This window comes from Poeciliopsis prolifica, unplaced genomic scaffold (assembly GCF_027474105.1).
Source record: "Poeciliopsis prolifica strain line A6 unplaced genomic scaffold, Auburn_PproV2 SCAFFOLD008, whole genome shotgun sequence".
NCBI classification, from domain to species: domain Eukaryota; kingdom Metazoa; phylum Chordata; class Actinopteri; order Cyprinodontiformes; family Poeciliidae; genus Poeciliopsis; species Poeciliopsis prolifica.
The window spans coordinates 1,989,307-2,005,855 of NW_026562383.1; positions in this window are offsets into that span (position 1 = coordinate 1,989,307).

Genomic DNA, 16,549 nt, shown 5'->3' on the forward strand with positions numbered 1-16,549 from the left:
TTGTCTTTTCTCTTTGTTTTTCTCTGTCAACTCATGTCACATGACTTGAGTTGACCAACAATTAAAGCAGAAGACCTGCTCCACCTGCTGCTCTACTGGTTGTCAGAGATTGTGGGAAAGGTGAGGACATGATGATGACTTGATCAGAAAGTCTCCTTCTATCATCTGGTATTTAGACTGAAATGAAGGAATGTGTGTCTGATCATGTGTTGGTTCTCTAGCAACAGCACTGGACCAATCAGCAGAGAGAAGACACAGAAGATCCTGCTGGAAATCCAGAGAAGTTTCCTGATGCATCAGGGGGACAGCTGAGGACGAGACACAGAATAAAGAGACTGAGATCATGTGAAGTGGATCATCATCAACCTGCAATCCTCCACCTTCAACACCACCAGTCAGGTGGAGGAAGATAAGAGAACCCAGTTGACGAAAAAAGTAAGAACATTTATATCTACTCAACATAAGGAAACATTTCAGATCAAGCTGCATAGAGTTGAGCTTAAAGTTAGAAACTGGTTATGTCTTCTGTCCATGCATATTGTCCTCTAACTCTGTTGTCTTTCTCTTGTTTCTTTTCTCCGTCAACTCATGTCACATGACTTGAGTTGACCAACAATTAAAGTAGAAGACCTGCTCCACCTGATGACCAGAAACATTGTTGATCTGCAGAATCTGAATTTTCCAATAATATAATTATTGTTGAATGTTGTCATGCTTAATGTTGTAATGCTTGATTGTATTATGAAATTGTTACAATAAAAAGTGACATACTAACGCGTGATTGATTCTTTTTATTTGTTTTGACCAATTATTTTTGAAAACTGCCAAACAGGCAACAAATTAAGCAGATGTTAAATAAAAGAGAAAAACAACAAGAACAAAAACAGGTTTTTAGGAAGGTGGTGCATGACATCCGGTTCACCAGATGCACCGTGAGACAGTTTAGCAGGCCTGATGTATTTTATTCCATCTTTCCCTGCTTTCATCAATGTCACATTGCAGCAAACTATGAACACAAACCACACTAGACATGTCTGATCATGTCTCTCCTTCAGATCATTCATCAGATCATCCAGAACTGGAACTAACAACAAACCAGAATTATAACAAATTTAGGAAAATTTCAGAGAAGACAAACAGTCAAGAATGATGTCATTGGTTTCCATAAAAGTGATCAGTTCTTAAATATGCTCGTTAAAGCAAAGGTCATGAAACTATGTCTTAATCAGATCCTCTACTGAGAGCGAGTCCAGCACCAACGCTGTAAAAGAAAATAGAGCAGAATAGAAATTGTTTTGCTGTTCAAAAATGAGAAAACTAACAATGTAACAGAATTAAAGCAGATGGGTTCACATAAAGACAGGAGTTAGCAAAAGGTGCTTCAAAAGAACTTTTGTTTTTACAGAATTTGAAGCTAATTCCATGCAATGATCTTTATATTAGACAATAAATATTGAATCTCCTGTCTGACTATCATTCAGTAGTTGACTAATGCCGGGCATTACTAGATCATAGATGTGGCAATGTTTGTGTGGCACCAAGCTACACTTAGAGGCCCTTAGAATGACTAATATCAAGATAACAATTCAACATTAAAATATAAATATATGATACATAATAATAAATGTTTTGCCTTGTAAGAGTGATTTGTAACTGAACTATGCAGTACAACACAAGCTGTTCTGCATGAATCTTTGACTATTTAACTGCTGCAATCTGCAACTTCTGTGGACAATTTCTCTGACGCACCAGCGCGCGCATTCGTCATTGAGCCTTCGTCAATGGAAGTCATGGAAACGACGTCAGTCTCGGCAACCGATAAATGACGCTGACCTCCTGGAATCTTCCCCTTTGCTACGAGACTTTTGAAGGAGACGCCAGAAGACGCATAACGCCTCGGAAGGTCTGAACCTTTGGACAAGTCCGCTTTGCAAAACTCGCTCAAGAAGCTTGGTGGAAAAAACGCATTTGCTGAAGAAGCCGAAAACCCGCGAAGATGGATCCTGGCCCGGAGAAGCACCAGCAGGGTGATCAGCTGGAAGGTTAATATCATTATTCTACTGTTTTTAATAAACAAAAGCAACTTATTACTAACATAACAATGAATTGTTTAGTTTATTTTGTGTTTGTGTCCGGTTTTATAAAGAAATAGTGCCTGCTGAACAAAAAAGACAAGTAGCATTCTTGCTAGCATAGATCTTTCTTAGCCTTTTTCTTGACTCAGTTTCCAGGAAATGTCAGGAATATTAAACTGTGGTGTCATGATTGAAGTAATATATGTATTTGACCTAATTATAGTCAAAAGTGTTGAATTAATGTCAAATGCTTAAAAAATTGACAGTTATTTTTTTGAAAAATGCAGATAAACACATGGTTTCCATGGATACTCTAAATAAAATACATTAGCTATTTTATGTTACTTTAAAAAAAATTATTTAACAACATGTATTTTCCCCTTTGATAGCCTGTAATCGTTTAGTTTGATCATTTCTTCAAGACAGGGACATGTTGGTTTGTTGTTGTTTTAGCATAGCCAGGAATGCTAACAAGGGTGAATTGATTTGAAAAAGAACAATTTTGTTGTCTTCTTTGAAATATGTATCTTCTATCCTCTCTTTTGGATTTGTGGGATGAAACAAATGTGTGAGTTAATTTAAATAGTTTTCTGACTGTATATGTGTTTGCAAATTGGAATTTGTGAATAAATGTCTGGGCTGTTAGCACTAGTCCTTGAGAATAATTGTTATGTTAATTTTAAACAAACAAAACGGGAACGCTAGCTTGTTCTTGATCATTAGTTTTTATTTGGTTTCCATGACAATGCCATCAGACTTGTAGAGGTTTCTTAGGACACTCATAAAGACTTTACATCAAATCACTAGTTTCCATTCATGCACACATTCACACAATAATGATGATAAGCTCATGGATTGTAGCCACAGATGTTCTATCAAGCCATTGGCCCTTCTGACCAACAGCAGCAGGAAAGGTGGGTGAAATGTCTTGACCAAGGACACAACGCCAGAGGCCGGCCATTGCAGAGCAAACTCCACCACTGTGGCCACCGTGACCAGCATCATATGTGTTCATGTGTGTCTGTGTCAAAATGATCATCAATCAAAGCTGATTTTAAAACAAAATCGTTATTTCTTTGTGAAAATCAGCTTTTATGACTTTGGTGTCCAATTCTTGGCAAACTGGATGATTCTTTGTCCATTTTTTGGAAAAATCCACAAACATATTAGTTTCCATGGATACATTGGATACAAGTGACATTCAGGAAATCATGACACTTTTAATACAAAGTTGATATTCAAAATGTCTTTGTTATGACAACAAAGACATTTGTTGTCATAACAACAATTATGTTTGTCAAAACATAACAATTATGACATTTGTTGTCATAATTGTTATGATATTATCATCATGACAGTCTCATTCACATCCCGTCAAATAAAATGTTTCCACATTTTAGGTGAGATTGTGGAGGTTTAACACTGCTTAAATAAAATCTTCTGTTAAAAGGTTATTTCTGGTTTTAGAAGATCTGTTTTGTTTTATTCAGAGTTTTGGAATAAGAAGTCAGAGCTTGTTCCAGGTTTCAGAAATGCCTCAAAAACACATTTGGTCTCCTTGGATACATTGCTTGAAATAAATCCTTAAAACTTGAAGTTTAGAAAAGTTTTTAGATATATTTCTATTTATATATTTTTTAAATATGCCCATTTCCTGTGTATAAAGTAAATAGTGTAGTTTATATTTTTATGATTGTTTGATTTTATTTTTCTGAGATAGAAGTTTTGAATAATTAGTGGTTTACGAAATGATGTGTTGGTCCTTTTTCTATTTGGGCTGTAATATATTTTCACGTTGATTACGTTTTCAGAAAGTATTAAAGTTATGTAAGGACTAATTTAAGTTGAATAGTAATAAATGGCTCATGTATCTTGTTTTGGTTATTAAAATAAAAACTTACCTGTTCAGCAGCATTAAAGATTTGTGAGTTATAGGAAGGTAAACTGAGTCACTTGTTGCAGTATTTTATTTTATTCACACTAATAGTACAATGTAAGGTTAAAGATATTTTATTAGCTGTTAAAAAGTCATCAAGACACAATAAAATGTCTTTATATTTAGACATTGTCAACCCTAGGTATTGTGGTATTTTAGTGTTCTATTGAAACATTGCTTTGGGTTTTTGTGAAGGTCTTCATACTGAACTATAGTGTTTTTCTTGTTTTCCTTCACAGCTCATAGTGTAGCGCTTCCAGCAGATGGATCCCCAACGTCAGAGGAACATCAGGATGATGGTAAGGATTTGGGTAAGATGTGTCAAATGTTGACATTTCAGGCAACATGGTTTCTGGAGATCATGGAGAGGAGTCTAGGTGTAGTTCCCCTCCGCAGTCTGTTGACTGTACTAACAGCTCCAGAGGTAGCTCCAGTCAGGATGACTGTTCTAGCAGTTCTGTTGATAGCTGTTTTAGCAGGTCTTGTGGTAGCTCTACGACCAGCTACAGTGGTAGCTCTACTCCTATCTCCAGTGAAGCTGAGGTAGGTAACGAGTTTACTAGCAGCTACGGTAGTATCAGCACTACCAGCTGCAGTCCAACAGTGGACCGTCCTTACGCTGAGCTGGAGATGGCTCAGAAGCTTGAAGAGGGCACTTCTCAGTTGACCTCACTTGAATCCACACATGGATTTGTCAAGCGGGAAGAGTCCATTTTGAGCCCAGAGACTCCACACTTGCTGGTATCTCGCAGCGTCATCAGGTAGGTCTGGTAGGGGATGTGACTCGTGCGCCATCCGTCACCGGCTTAAACAGAAAGAGGACAAAGGAAAGTGACTCTGAAGAGGAGCCCCTGCCAAGAAGACCAGGGACGCTGTTGCAGAAGAGGAGCTCTCTTCCAAAAGGACCAGGGACAGTGAAGATGTGAAGAGGAGCCCCCAGCAAAGAAGTCTAGGGAGAGAGAAGATGCTGAAGAGGAGCCCCCAGCCAAAAGCACCAGGGAGAGTCAACCTAGAGATGGGCTCCCCTCCAAGAGGACCAGGGACAGTGGTGCTGAAGAGGAGGTCCCTGCCAAGAGGTCCAGGAACAGCGACGATGAAGAGGAACCTGTTGTCTGTCCCACCACAAATACATGGTGTGAGGATCCCGTTCCGTCATCCCCTCGCCTCAGTCCCTCTCCCTTGCCATTCTGGGTGGATCCCATTTTTTCACCCATCCGTCTTTCACCTAACAGCGCATGTGAGGATCCCATTTTGCCCTCCCCTGTCTTCAGTCCCTCACCAAGACTGCCCTGTGAAGGTCCCATTGCGTCAGTTCATTCCATCAGTCCCCCAGTCTGTGAAGATCCTGTTTTGTCATCCCCTGTCCTCAGTCGTCCACAAAGGATAGTGTGTGAGGATCCCACCGTGTCTTCCCCCGTCGTTTGTCCTTCACCGTCAACATACTGCGGGTTTCAAAGTTCGTCATTCCCTTGCATGTGTGCCTGGATGAAGTTTCAAATGGACAAAGAAGAGGAACCAGTACCATCAACATCTGCAATTGGATCTGACAGAGCTAGAGGAAGAGAGAGTTCCGGACAAGTGTGGTTTAGACCTCGCTACGACTTGTCAAGCGACGACTCTGATTAGATTGGGATCTTGAAAAACTGAAGACCTACCTGAGATGTCCCATTACGAGACCATCTTTTCTCTGTTGTTTTTATTAAAGCCGATGGCTTTCTAGCAGGACCGAGGATGCCTTAGGTAGTGTCTTGCACCGAGGCTTTTCTTTATCCCGCTGCTAGAGTTTTCATTTTACACGTTAAGGATTCTAGCAGGACCGAGGATGCCTTAGGTAGCGTCTTGCACGAGGCTTTTCTTTATCCCGCTGCTAGAGTTTTCATTTACACGTTAAGGATTCTAGCAGGACCGAGGATGCCTTAGGAGCGTCTTGCACCGAGGCTTTTCTTTATCCCGCTGCTAGAGTTTTCATTTTACACGTTAAGGATTCTAGCAGGACCGAGGATGCCTTAGGGAGCGTCTTGCACCGAGGCTTTTCTTTATCCGCTGCTAGAATTTTCATTTTAGACGTTAAGGATTCTAGCAGGACCGAGGATGCCTTAGGGAGCGTCTTGCACCGAGGCTTTTCTTTATCCCGCTGCTAGAGTTTTCATTTTAGATGTTGAGAATTCTGGTTGAACTGGCAATGCTGATTTTTTTGCTATTAATCAATGAATGACTAAATGCTGCAGGAGGCTAATTCAATTTCTGAGGAACAAGACCATTCTGATGATCAAAAAACACTAAAAGGAGTCGGGCATGGCTGGTGCATGAAAGAAAAATGCTAAAAGGAATCAGACATCGCGACAGGATTAATACAAAATCTGAAACAATCTTGCTGGGTAAAATCAAACCTAAAAACGATTAAGATAACGTGGCTCGGGACACTGGAATCAATAAAATTGAGATAACACTGCTGCAAATTTAAGACATGAAAAATCAAAATTGGAGATAAAATATAATCGGTTGAGCTGGTATAAACGGATTGAAAGAGCGGTTTTAAAGTTATTACCTTTGCTCTGGACATTATAAAGTGAGGCGTTTCTACGTATGAAATAACAACGTCGGCGACAGTAACAACAGGAGTTGATTCAAATGTTCAAAGATGACAAGTAGAAGAGAGAAATGGGCAGGTCCTTTGGATCCCGGAAATGAACTGTTGATCAACGGATCAATCATTTATCAAGTCCACATGTTAATGTCGTTAAACGCAGGCGATAATGGGTTAAATATTGGTAATGCTGCTGGGCGTCAAACCTAAAATGTCTTAGGACTGAGAAGAGACGATGCTTTCTGGACAAATTCATCTCTCAACGCTTCTGCGGACAAATGAAATATTTCAAGCAGTGAGAAATCTAAATGTTTCAGGACTAATATGATGCCATGGTGGACAAATTAAAATGTAGAGGAAATAAAACAACCGCGGATTACAAATGAAACTCTTTAAGGATAAAAGAAAAAGACAGAGATAAATCTTTGGTTAAGGCTTGGTCCAGTGACTTGGACCACCATGGATATTTTCTGAGGACCACCAGGATCACCTTTCAAGCAAGGCAAAAGTAAGTATCAGTCCCAGACAGCAGCACAGTGAGACTGCTTCTTCCAGATTCTCTGTGCTTCTGTCTCTGTTTTCCTCTCTGCTCTCACATGTTTCATGGTGCAGTAGTGCTGCTTCCCCACACGGTGTTCTCTGAAATACTACATTGTCTTCACCTGTTCCTTCATTAATCCACTCTCCCAGTTTTAATCTTTCAGGTTTTAGATGCTCTTCGTTGGATTCTTTTGTCGTTGTCCTCGTGGTTCCTGCTTGTAAGTTTTTGCATCCACAACACATAATACTGTTTGCCTCCTTCTAGTGTTGGGGACCATCAGCTTCACTAGATAAACACAGAAAGAAATTCACTATTAGCAGAGTTCAAATTTACATTTAGTAATGAAAGTTTGCCTGATAATATTTTGTATTAGAGACGAAATTAAAGCTTCAAGCCAATAAGAAATAGGAAGACAGAGGAGAACAGACAACATTTATTATTTAGGGATTTAATGAAAAACTTTTATTCAGTAGGAAAGTAGAGAACAGGAGAGTATGTGGAGTAAAGATAAAATATTAATCTCATAAAACAAATAGTTTATAGCCATATTTACATGTTGCAACACAGAAAGATCACAAAAAGAGAATAGACATTTAAAATACAGACACTAGTCTCTGATCACAGATCCAGACTTCTCAGATCTCTGATGTTCTGATCATCTCAGGTTGGATCTCCTGAACCTGCAATCCTCCACCTTCAACACCACCAGTCAGGTGGAGGAAGATAAGAGAACCCAGTTGACGAAAAAAGTAAGAACATTTATATCTACTCAACATAAGGAAACATTTCAGATCAAGCTGCATAGAGTTGAGCTTAAAGTTAGAAACTGGTTATGTCTGCTGTCCATGCATAATGTCCTCTAACTCTGTTGTCTTTTCTCTTTGTTTCTTTTCTCTGTCAACTCATGTCACATGACTTGAGTTGACCAACAATTAAAGTAGAAGACCTGCTCCACCTGCTGCTCTACTGGTTGTAAGAGATTGTGGGAAAGGTGAGGACATGATGTTGACTTGATCAGAAAGTCTCCTTCTATCATCTGGTATTTAGACTGAATGTGTTGATTCTCTAACATCTCATGTTAAAGTTCACCTGTACGAGGGTTAAATATCAAAGAATTTGAGAAACATGATAGAAAACCCAGAGCCGGTTCGGGTTCCAAATTCAGATTCTGCAGATCAATAATGTTTCTGATCATTCCAGGTTGGATCTCCTGAACCTGCAATCCTCCACCTTCAACACCACCGGTCAGGTGGAGGAAGATAAGAGAACCAAGTTGACGAAAAAAGTAAGAACATTTATATCTACACAACTTAACTAAACATTTCAGATAAAGCTGCATAGAGTTGAGCTTAAAGTTAGATGGTTATGTCTGCTGTCCATATTGTCTCTAACTCTGTTGTCTTTTCTCTTTGTTTTTTCTCTGTCAACTCATGTCACATGACTTGAGTTGACCAACAATTAAAGCAGAAGACCTGCTCCACCTGCTGCTCTACTGGTTGTCAGAGATTGTGGGAAAGGTGAGGACATGATGATGACTTGATCAGAAAGTCTCCTTCTATCATCTGGTATTTAGACTGAAATGAAGGAATGTGTGTCTGATCATGTGTTGGTTCTCTAGCAACAGCACTGGACCAATCAGCAGAGAGAAGACACAGAAGATCCTGCTGGAAATCCAGAGAAGTTTCCTGATGCATCAGGGGGACAGCTGAGGACGAGACACAGAATAAAGAGACTGAGATCATGTGAAGTGGATCATCATCAACCTGCAATCCTCCACCTTCAACACCACCAGTCAGGTGGAGGAAGATAAGAGAACCCAGTTGACGAAAAAAGTAAGAACATTTATATCTACTCAACATAAGGAAACATTTCAGATCAAGCTGCATAGAGTTGAGCTTAAAGTTAGAAACTGGTTATGTCTTCTGTCCATGCATATTGTCCTCTAACTCTGTTGTCTTTTCTCTTTGTTTCATTTCTCTGTCAACTCATGTCACATGACTTGAGTGACCAACAATTAAAGTAGAAGACCTGCTCCACCTGATGACCAGAAACATTGTTGATCTGCAGAATCTGAATTTTCCAATAATATAATTATTGTTGAAAAATGTTGTCATGCTTAATTGTTGTAATGCTGATTGTATTTATGAAATTGTTACAATAAAAAGTGACATACTAACGCGTGATTGATTCTTTTTATTTGTTTTGACCAATTATTTTTGAAAACTGCCAAACAGGCAACAAATTAAGCAGATGTTAAATAAAAGAGAAAAACAACAAGAACAAAAACAGGTTTTTAGGAAGGTGGTGCATGACATCCGGTTCACCAGATGCACCGTGAGACAGTTTAGCAGGCCTGATGGTATTTATTCCATCTTTCCCTGCTTTCATCAATGTCACATTGCAGCAAACTATGAACACAAACCACACTAGACATGTCTGATCATGTCTCTCCTTCAGATCATTCATCAGATCATCCAGAACTGGAACTAACAACAAACCAGAATTATAACAAATTTAGGAAAATTTCAGAGAAGACAAACAGTCAAGAATGATGTCATTGGTTTCCATAAAAGTGATCAGTTCTTAAATATGCTCGTTAAAGAGCAAAGGTCATGAAACTATGTCTTAATCAGATCCTCTACTGAGAGCGAGTCCAGCACCAACGCTGTAAAAGAAAATAGAGCAGAATAGAAATTGTTTTGCTGTTCAAAAATGGAGAAACTAACAATGTAACAGAATTAAAGCAGATGGGTTCACATAAAGACAGGAGTTAGCAAAAGGTGCTTCAAAAGAACTTTTGTTTTTACAGAATTTGAAGCTAATTCCATGCAATGATCTTTATATTAGACAATAAATATTGAATCTCCTGTCTGACTGTCATTCAGTAGTTGACTAATGCCGGGCATACTAGATCATAGATGTGGCAATGTTTGTGTGGCACCAAGCTACACTTAGAGGCCCTTTAGAATGACTAATATCAAGATAACAATTCAACATTAAAATATAAATATATGATACATAATAATAAATGTTTTGCCTTGTAAGAGTGATTTGTAACTGAACTATGCAGTACAACACAAGCTGTTCTGCATGAATCTTTGACTATTTAACTGCTGCAATCTGCAACTTCTGTGGACAATTTCTCTGACGCACCAGCGCGCGCATTCGTCATTGAGCCTTCGTCAATGGAAGTCATGGAAACGACGTCAGTCTCGGCAACCCGATAAATGACGCTGACCTCCTGGAATCTTCCCCTTTGCTACGAGACTTTTGAAGGAGACGCCAGAAGACGCATAACGCCTCGGAAGGTCTGAACCTTTGGACAAGTCCGCTTTGCAAAACTCGCTCAAGAAGCTCTTGGTGGAAAACGCATTTGCTGAAGAAGCCGAAAACCGCGAAGATGGATCCTGGCCCGGAGAAGCACCAGCAGGGTGATCAGCTGGAAGGTTAATATCATTATTCTACTGTTTTTAATAAAAAAAGCAACTTATACTAACATAACAATGAATTGTTTAGTTTATTTTGTGTTTGTGTCCGGTTTTATAAAGAAATAGTGCCTGCTGAACAAAAAAGACAAGTAGCATTCTTGCTAGCATAGATCTTTCTTAGCCTTTTTCTTGACTCAGTTTCCAGGAAATGTCAGGAATATTAAACTGTGGTGTCGTGATTGAAGTAATATATGTATTTTACCTAATTATAGTCAAAAGTGTTGAATTAATGTCAAATGCTTAAAAAAGTTGACAGTTATTTTTTGAAAAATGCAAATAAACACATGGTTTCCATGGATACTCTAAATAAAATCCATTAGCTATTTTATGTTACTTTAAAAAAAATTATTTAACAACATGTATTTTCCCCTTTGATAGCCTGTAATCGTTTAGTTTGATCATTTCTTCAAGACAGGGACATGTTGGTTTGTTGTTGTTTAGCATAGCCAGGAATGCTAACAAGGTGAATTGATTTGAAAAAGAACAATTTGTTGTCTTCTTTGAAATATGTATCTTCAATCCTCTCTTTTGGATTTGTGGGATGAAACAAATGTGTGAGTTAATTTAAATAGTTTTCTGACTGTATATGTGTTTGCAAATTGGAATTTGGATAAATGTCTGGGATGTTAGCACTAGTCCTTGAGAATAATTGTTATGTTAATTTTAAACAAAACAAAACAGGAACGCTAGCTTGTTCTTGATCATTAGTTTTTATTTGGTTTCCATGACAATGCCATCAGACTTGTAGAGGTTTCTTAGGACACTCATAAAGACTTTACATCAAATCACTAGTTTCCATTCATGCACACATTCACACAATAATGATGATAAGCTCATGGATTGTAGCCACAGATGTTCTATCAAGCCATTGGCCCTTCTGACCAACAGCAGCAGGAAAGGTGGGTGAAATGTCTTGACCAAGGACACAACGCCAGAGGCCGGCCATTGCAGAGCAAACTCCACCACTGTGGCCACCGTGACCAGCATCATATGTGTTCATGTGTGTCTGTGTCAAAATGATCATCAATCAAAGCTGATTTTCAAAAACAAAATTATTTCTTTGTGAAAATCAGCTTTTATGACTTTGGTGTCCAATTCTTGGCAAACTGGATGATTCTTTGTCCATTTTTGGAAAAATCCACAAAACATATTATTTTCCATGGATACATTGGATACAAAGTGTCATTCAGGAAATCATGACACTTTTAATACAAAGTTGATATTCAAAATGTCTTTGTTATGACAAACAAAGACATTTGTTGTCATAACAACAATTATGTTTGTCAAAACATAACAATTATGACATTTGTTGTCATAACAATTATGACAACAAAATGTCATAATTGTTATGATATTATCATCATGACAGTCTCATTCACATCCCGTCAAATAAAATGTTTCCACATTTTAGGTGAGATTGTGGAGGTTTAACACTGCTTAAATAAAATCTTCTGTTAAAAGGTTATTTCTGGTTTTAGAAGATCTGTTTTGTTTTATTCAGAGTTTTGGAATAAGAAGTCAGAGCTTGTTCCAGGTTTCAGAAAATGCCTCAAAAACACATTTGGTCTCCTTGGATACATTGCTTGAAATAAATCCTTAAAACTTGAAGTTTAGAAAAGTTTTTAGAGATATATTTCTATTTATATATCTTTTCCTGTTTATAAAGTAAATGGTGTCGTTTATATTTTTATTATTTTTTGATTTTATTTTTCTAAGAGATAGAAGTTTTGAATAATTAGTGGTTTACGAAATGATGTGTTGGTCCTTTTTCTATTTGGGGCTGTAATATATTTTCACGTTGATTACGTTTTCAGAAAGTATTAAAGTTATGTAAGGACTAATTTAAGTTGAATAGTAATAAATGGCTCATGTATCTTGTTTTGGTTATTAAAATAAAACTTACCTGTTCAGCAGCATTAAAGATTTGTGAGTTATAGGAAGGTAAACTGAGTCACTTGTTGCAGTATTTTATTTTATTCACACTAATAGTACAATGTAAGGTTAAAGGTATTTTATTAGCTGTTAAAAAGTCATCAAGACACAATAAAATGTCTTTCTATTTAGACATTGTCAACCCTAGGTATTGTGGTATTTAGTGTTTATTGAAACATTGCTTTGGGTTTTTGTGAAGGTCTTCATACTGAACTATAGTGTTTTTCTTGTTTTCCTTCACAGCTCATAGTGTAGCGCTTCCAGCAGATGGATCCCCAACGTCAGAGGAACATCAGGATGATGGTAAGGATTTGGGTAAGATGTGGTCAAATGTTGACATTTCAGGCAACATGGTTTCTGGAGATCATGGAGAGGAGTCTAGGTGTAGTTCCCCTCCGCAGTCTGTTGACTGTACTAACAGCTCCAGAGGTAGCTCCAGTCAGGATGACTGTTCTAGCAGTTCTGTTGATAGCTGTTTTAGCAGGTCTTGTGGTAGCTCTACGACCAGCTACAGTGGTAGCTCTCTCCTATCTCCAGTGAAGCTGAGGTAGGTAACGAGTTTACTAGCAGCTACGGTAGTATCAGCACTACCAGCTGCAGTCCAACAGTGGACCGTCCTTACGCTGAGCTGGAGATGGCTCAGAAGCTTGAAGAGGGCACTTCTCAGTTGACCTCACTTGAATCCACACATGGATTTGTCAAGCGGGAAGAGTCCATTTTGAGCCCAGATGACTCCACACTTGCTGGTATCTCGCACCGTCATCAGGTAGGTCTGGTAGGGGATGTGACTCGTGCGCCATCCGTCACCGGCTTAAACAGAAAGAGGACAAATCAAAGTGACTCTGAAGAGGAGCCCCCTGCCAAGAAGACCAGGGACGCTGTTGCAGAAGAGGAGCTCTCTTCCAAAAGGACCAGGGACAGTGAAGATGCTGAAGAGGAGCCCCCAGCAAAGAAGTCTAGGGAGAGTGAAGATGCTGAAGAGGAGCCCCCAGCCAAAAGCACCAGGGAGAGTCAACCTAGAGATGGGCTCCCCTCCAAGAGGACCAGGGACAGTGGTGCTGAGAGGAGCTCCCTGCCAAGAGGTCCAGGAACAGCGACGATGAAGAGGAACCTGTTGTCTGTCCCACCACAAATACATGGTGTGAGGATCCCGTTCCGTCATCCCCTCGCCTCAGTCCCTCTCCCTTGCCATTCTGGGTGGATCCCATTTTTTCACCCATCCGTCTTTCACCTAACAGCGCATGTGAGGATCCCATTTTGCCCTCCCCTGTCTTCAGTCCCTCACCAAGACTGCCCTGTGAAGGTCCCATTGCGTCAGTTCATTCCATCAGTCCCCCAGTCTGTGAAGATCCTGTTTTGTCATCCCCTGTCCTCAGTCGTCCACAAAGGATAGTGTGTGAGGATCCCACTGTGTCTTCCCCCGTCGTTTGTCCTTCACCGTCAACATACTGCGGGTTTCAAAGTTCGTCATTCCCTTGCATGTGTGCCTGGATGAAGTTTCAAATGGACAAAGAAGAGGAACCAGTACCATCAACATCTGGAATTGGATCTGACAGAGCTAGAGGAAGAGAGAGTTCCGGACAAGTGTGGTTTAGACCTCGCTACGACTTGTCAAGCGACGACTCTGATTAGATTGGGATCATGAAAAACTGAAGACCTACCTGAGATGTCCCATTACGAGACCATCTTTTCTCTGTTGTTTTTATTAAAGCCGATGGCTTTCTAGCAGGACCGAGGATGCCTTAGGTAGCGTCTTGCACCGAGGCTTTTCTTTATCCCGCTGCTAGAGTTTTCATTTTAGACGTTAAGGATTCTAGCAGGACCGAGGATGCCTTAGGTAGCGTCTTGCACCGAGGCTTTTCTTTATCCCGCTGCTAGAGTTTTCATTTTAGACGTTAAGGATTCTAGCAGGACCGAGGATGCCTTAGGTAGCGTCTTGCTTTTCTTTATCCCGCTGCTAGAGTTTTCATTTTAGACGTTAAGGATTCTAGCAGGACCGAGGATGCCTTAGGTAGCGTCTTGCACCGAGGCTTTTCTTTATCCCGCTGCTAGAGTTTTCATTTTAGACGTTAAGGATTCTAGCAGGACCGAGGATGCCTTAGGTAGCGTCTTGCACCAAGGCTTTTCTTTATCCCCTGCTAGAGTTTTCATTTTAGACGTTAAGGATTCTAGCAGGACCGAGGATGCCTTAGGTAGCGTCTTGCACCGAGGCTTTTCTTTATCCCTGCTAGAGTTTTCATTTTAGACGTCAAGGATTTCTAGCAGGACCGAGGATGCCTTGGGTAGCGTCTTGCACCGAGGCTTTTCTTTATCCCGCTGCTAGAATTTTCATTTTAGACGTAAGGATTCTAGCAGGACCGAGGATGCCTTAGGTAGCGTCTTGCACCGAGGCTTTTTCTTTATCCCGCTGCTAGAGTTTTCATTTTAGACGTCAAGGATTCTAGCAGGACCGAGGATGCCTTGGGTAGCGTCTTGCACCGAGGCTTTTCTTTATCCCGCTGCTAGAGTTTTCATTTTAGATGTTGAGAATTCTGGTTGAACTGGCAATGCTAATTTTTTTTGCTATTAATCAATGAATGACTAAATGCTGCAGGAGGCTAATTTCAATTTCTGAGGAACAAGACCATTCTGATGATCAAAAAACACTAAAAGGAGTCGGGCATGGCTGGTGCATGAAAGAAAAATGCTAAAAGGAATCAGACATCGCGACAGGATTAATACAAAATCTGAAACACTCTTGCTGGGTAAAAATCAACCTAAAAACGATTAAGGTAACGTGGCTCGGGACACTGGAATCAATAAAATTGAGATAACACTGCTGCAAATTTAAGACATGAAAAATCAAAAATGGAGATAAAATATAATCGGTTGAGCTGGTATAAACGGATTGAAAGAGCGGTTTTAAAGTTATTACCTTTCTGGTCTGGACATTATAAAGTGAGGCGTTTCTACGTATGAAATAACAACGTCGGCGACAGTAACAACAGAAGTTGATTCAAATGTTCAAAGATGACAAGTAGAAGAGAGAAATGGGCAGGTCCTTTGGATCCCGGAAATGAACTGTTGATCAACGGATCAATCATTTATCAAGTCCACATGTTAATATGTCGTTAAACGCAGGTGATAATGGGTTAAATATTGGTAATGCTGCTGGGCGTCAAACCTAAAATGTCTTAGGATTGAGAAGAGACGATGCTTTTCTGGACAAATTCATCTCTCAACGCTTCTGCGGACAAATGAAATATTTCAAGCAGTGAGAAATCTAAATGTTTCAGGACTAATATGATGCCATGGTGGACAAATTAAAATGTAGAGGAAATAAAACAACCCGCGGATTACAAATGAAACTCTTTAAGGATAAAAGAAAAAGACAGAGATAAATATTTGGTGAAGGCTTGGTCCAGTGACTTGGACCACCATGGTTATTTTCTGAGGACCACCAGGATCACCTTTCAAGCAAGGCAAAAGTAAGTATCAGTCCCAGACAGCAGCACAGTGAGACTGCTTCTTCCAAGATTCTCTGTGCTTCTGTCTCTGTTTTCCTCTCTGCTCTCACATGTTTCATGGTGCAGTAGTGCTGCTTCCCCACACGGTGTTCTCTGAAATACTACATTGTCTTCACCTGTTCCTTCATTAATCCACTCTCCCAGTTTTAATCTTCAGGTTTTAGATGCTCTTCGTTGGATTCTTTTGTCGTTGTCCTCGTGGTTCCTGCTTGTAAGTTTTGCATTCCACAACACATAATACTGTTTGCCTCCTTCTAGTGTTGGGGACCATCAGCTTTACTAGATAAACACAGAAAGAAATTCACTATAGCAGAGTTCAAATTTACATTTAGTAATGAAAGTTTGCCTGATAATATTTTGTATTAGAGACGAAATTAAAGCTTCAAGCCAATAAGAAATAGGAAGACAGATGAGAACAGACAACATTTATTATTTAGGGATTTAATTAAAGACTTTTATTCAGAAGGAAAGTAGAGAACAGGAG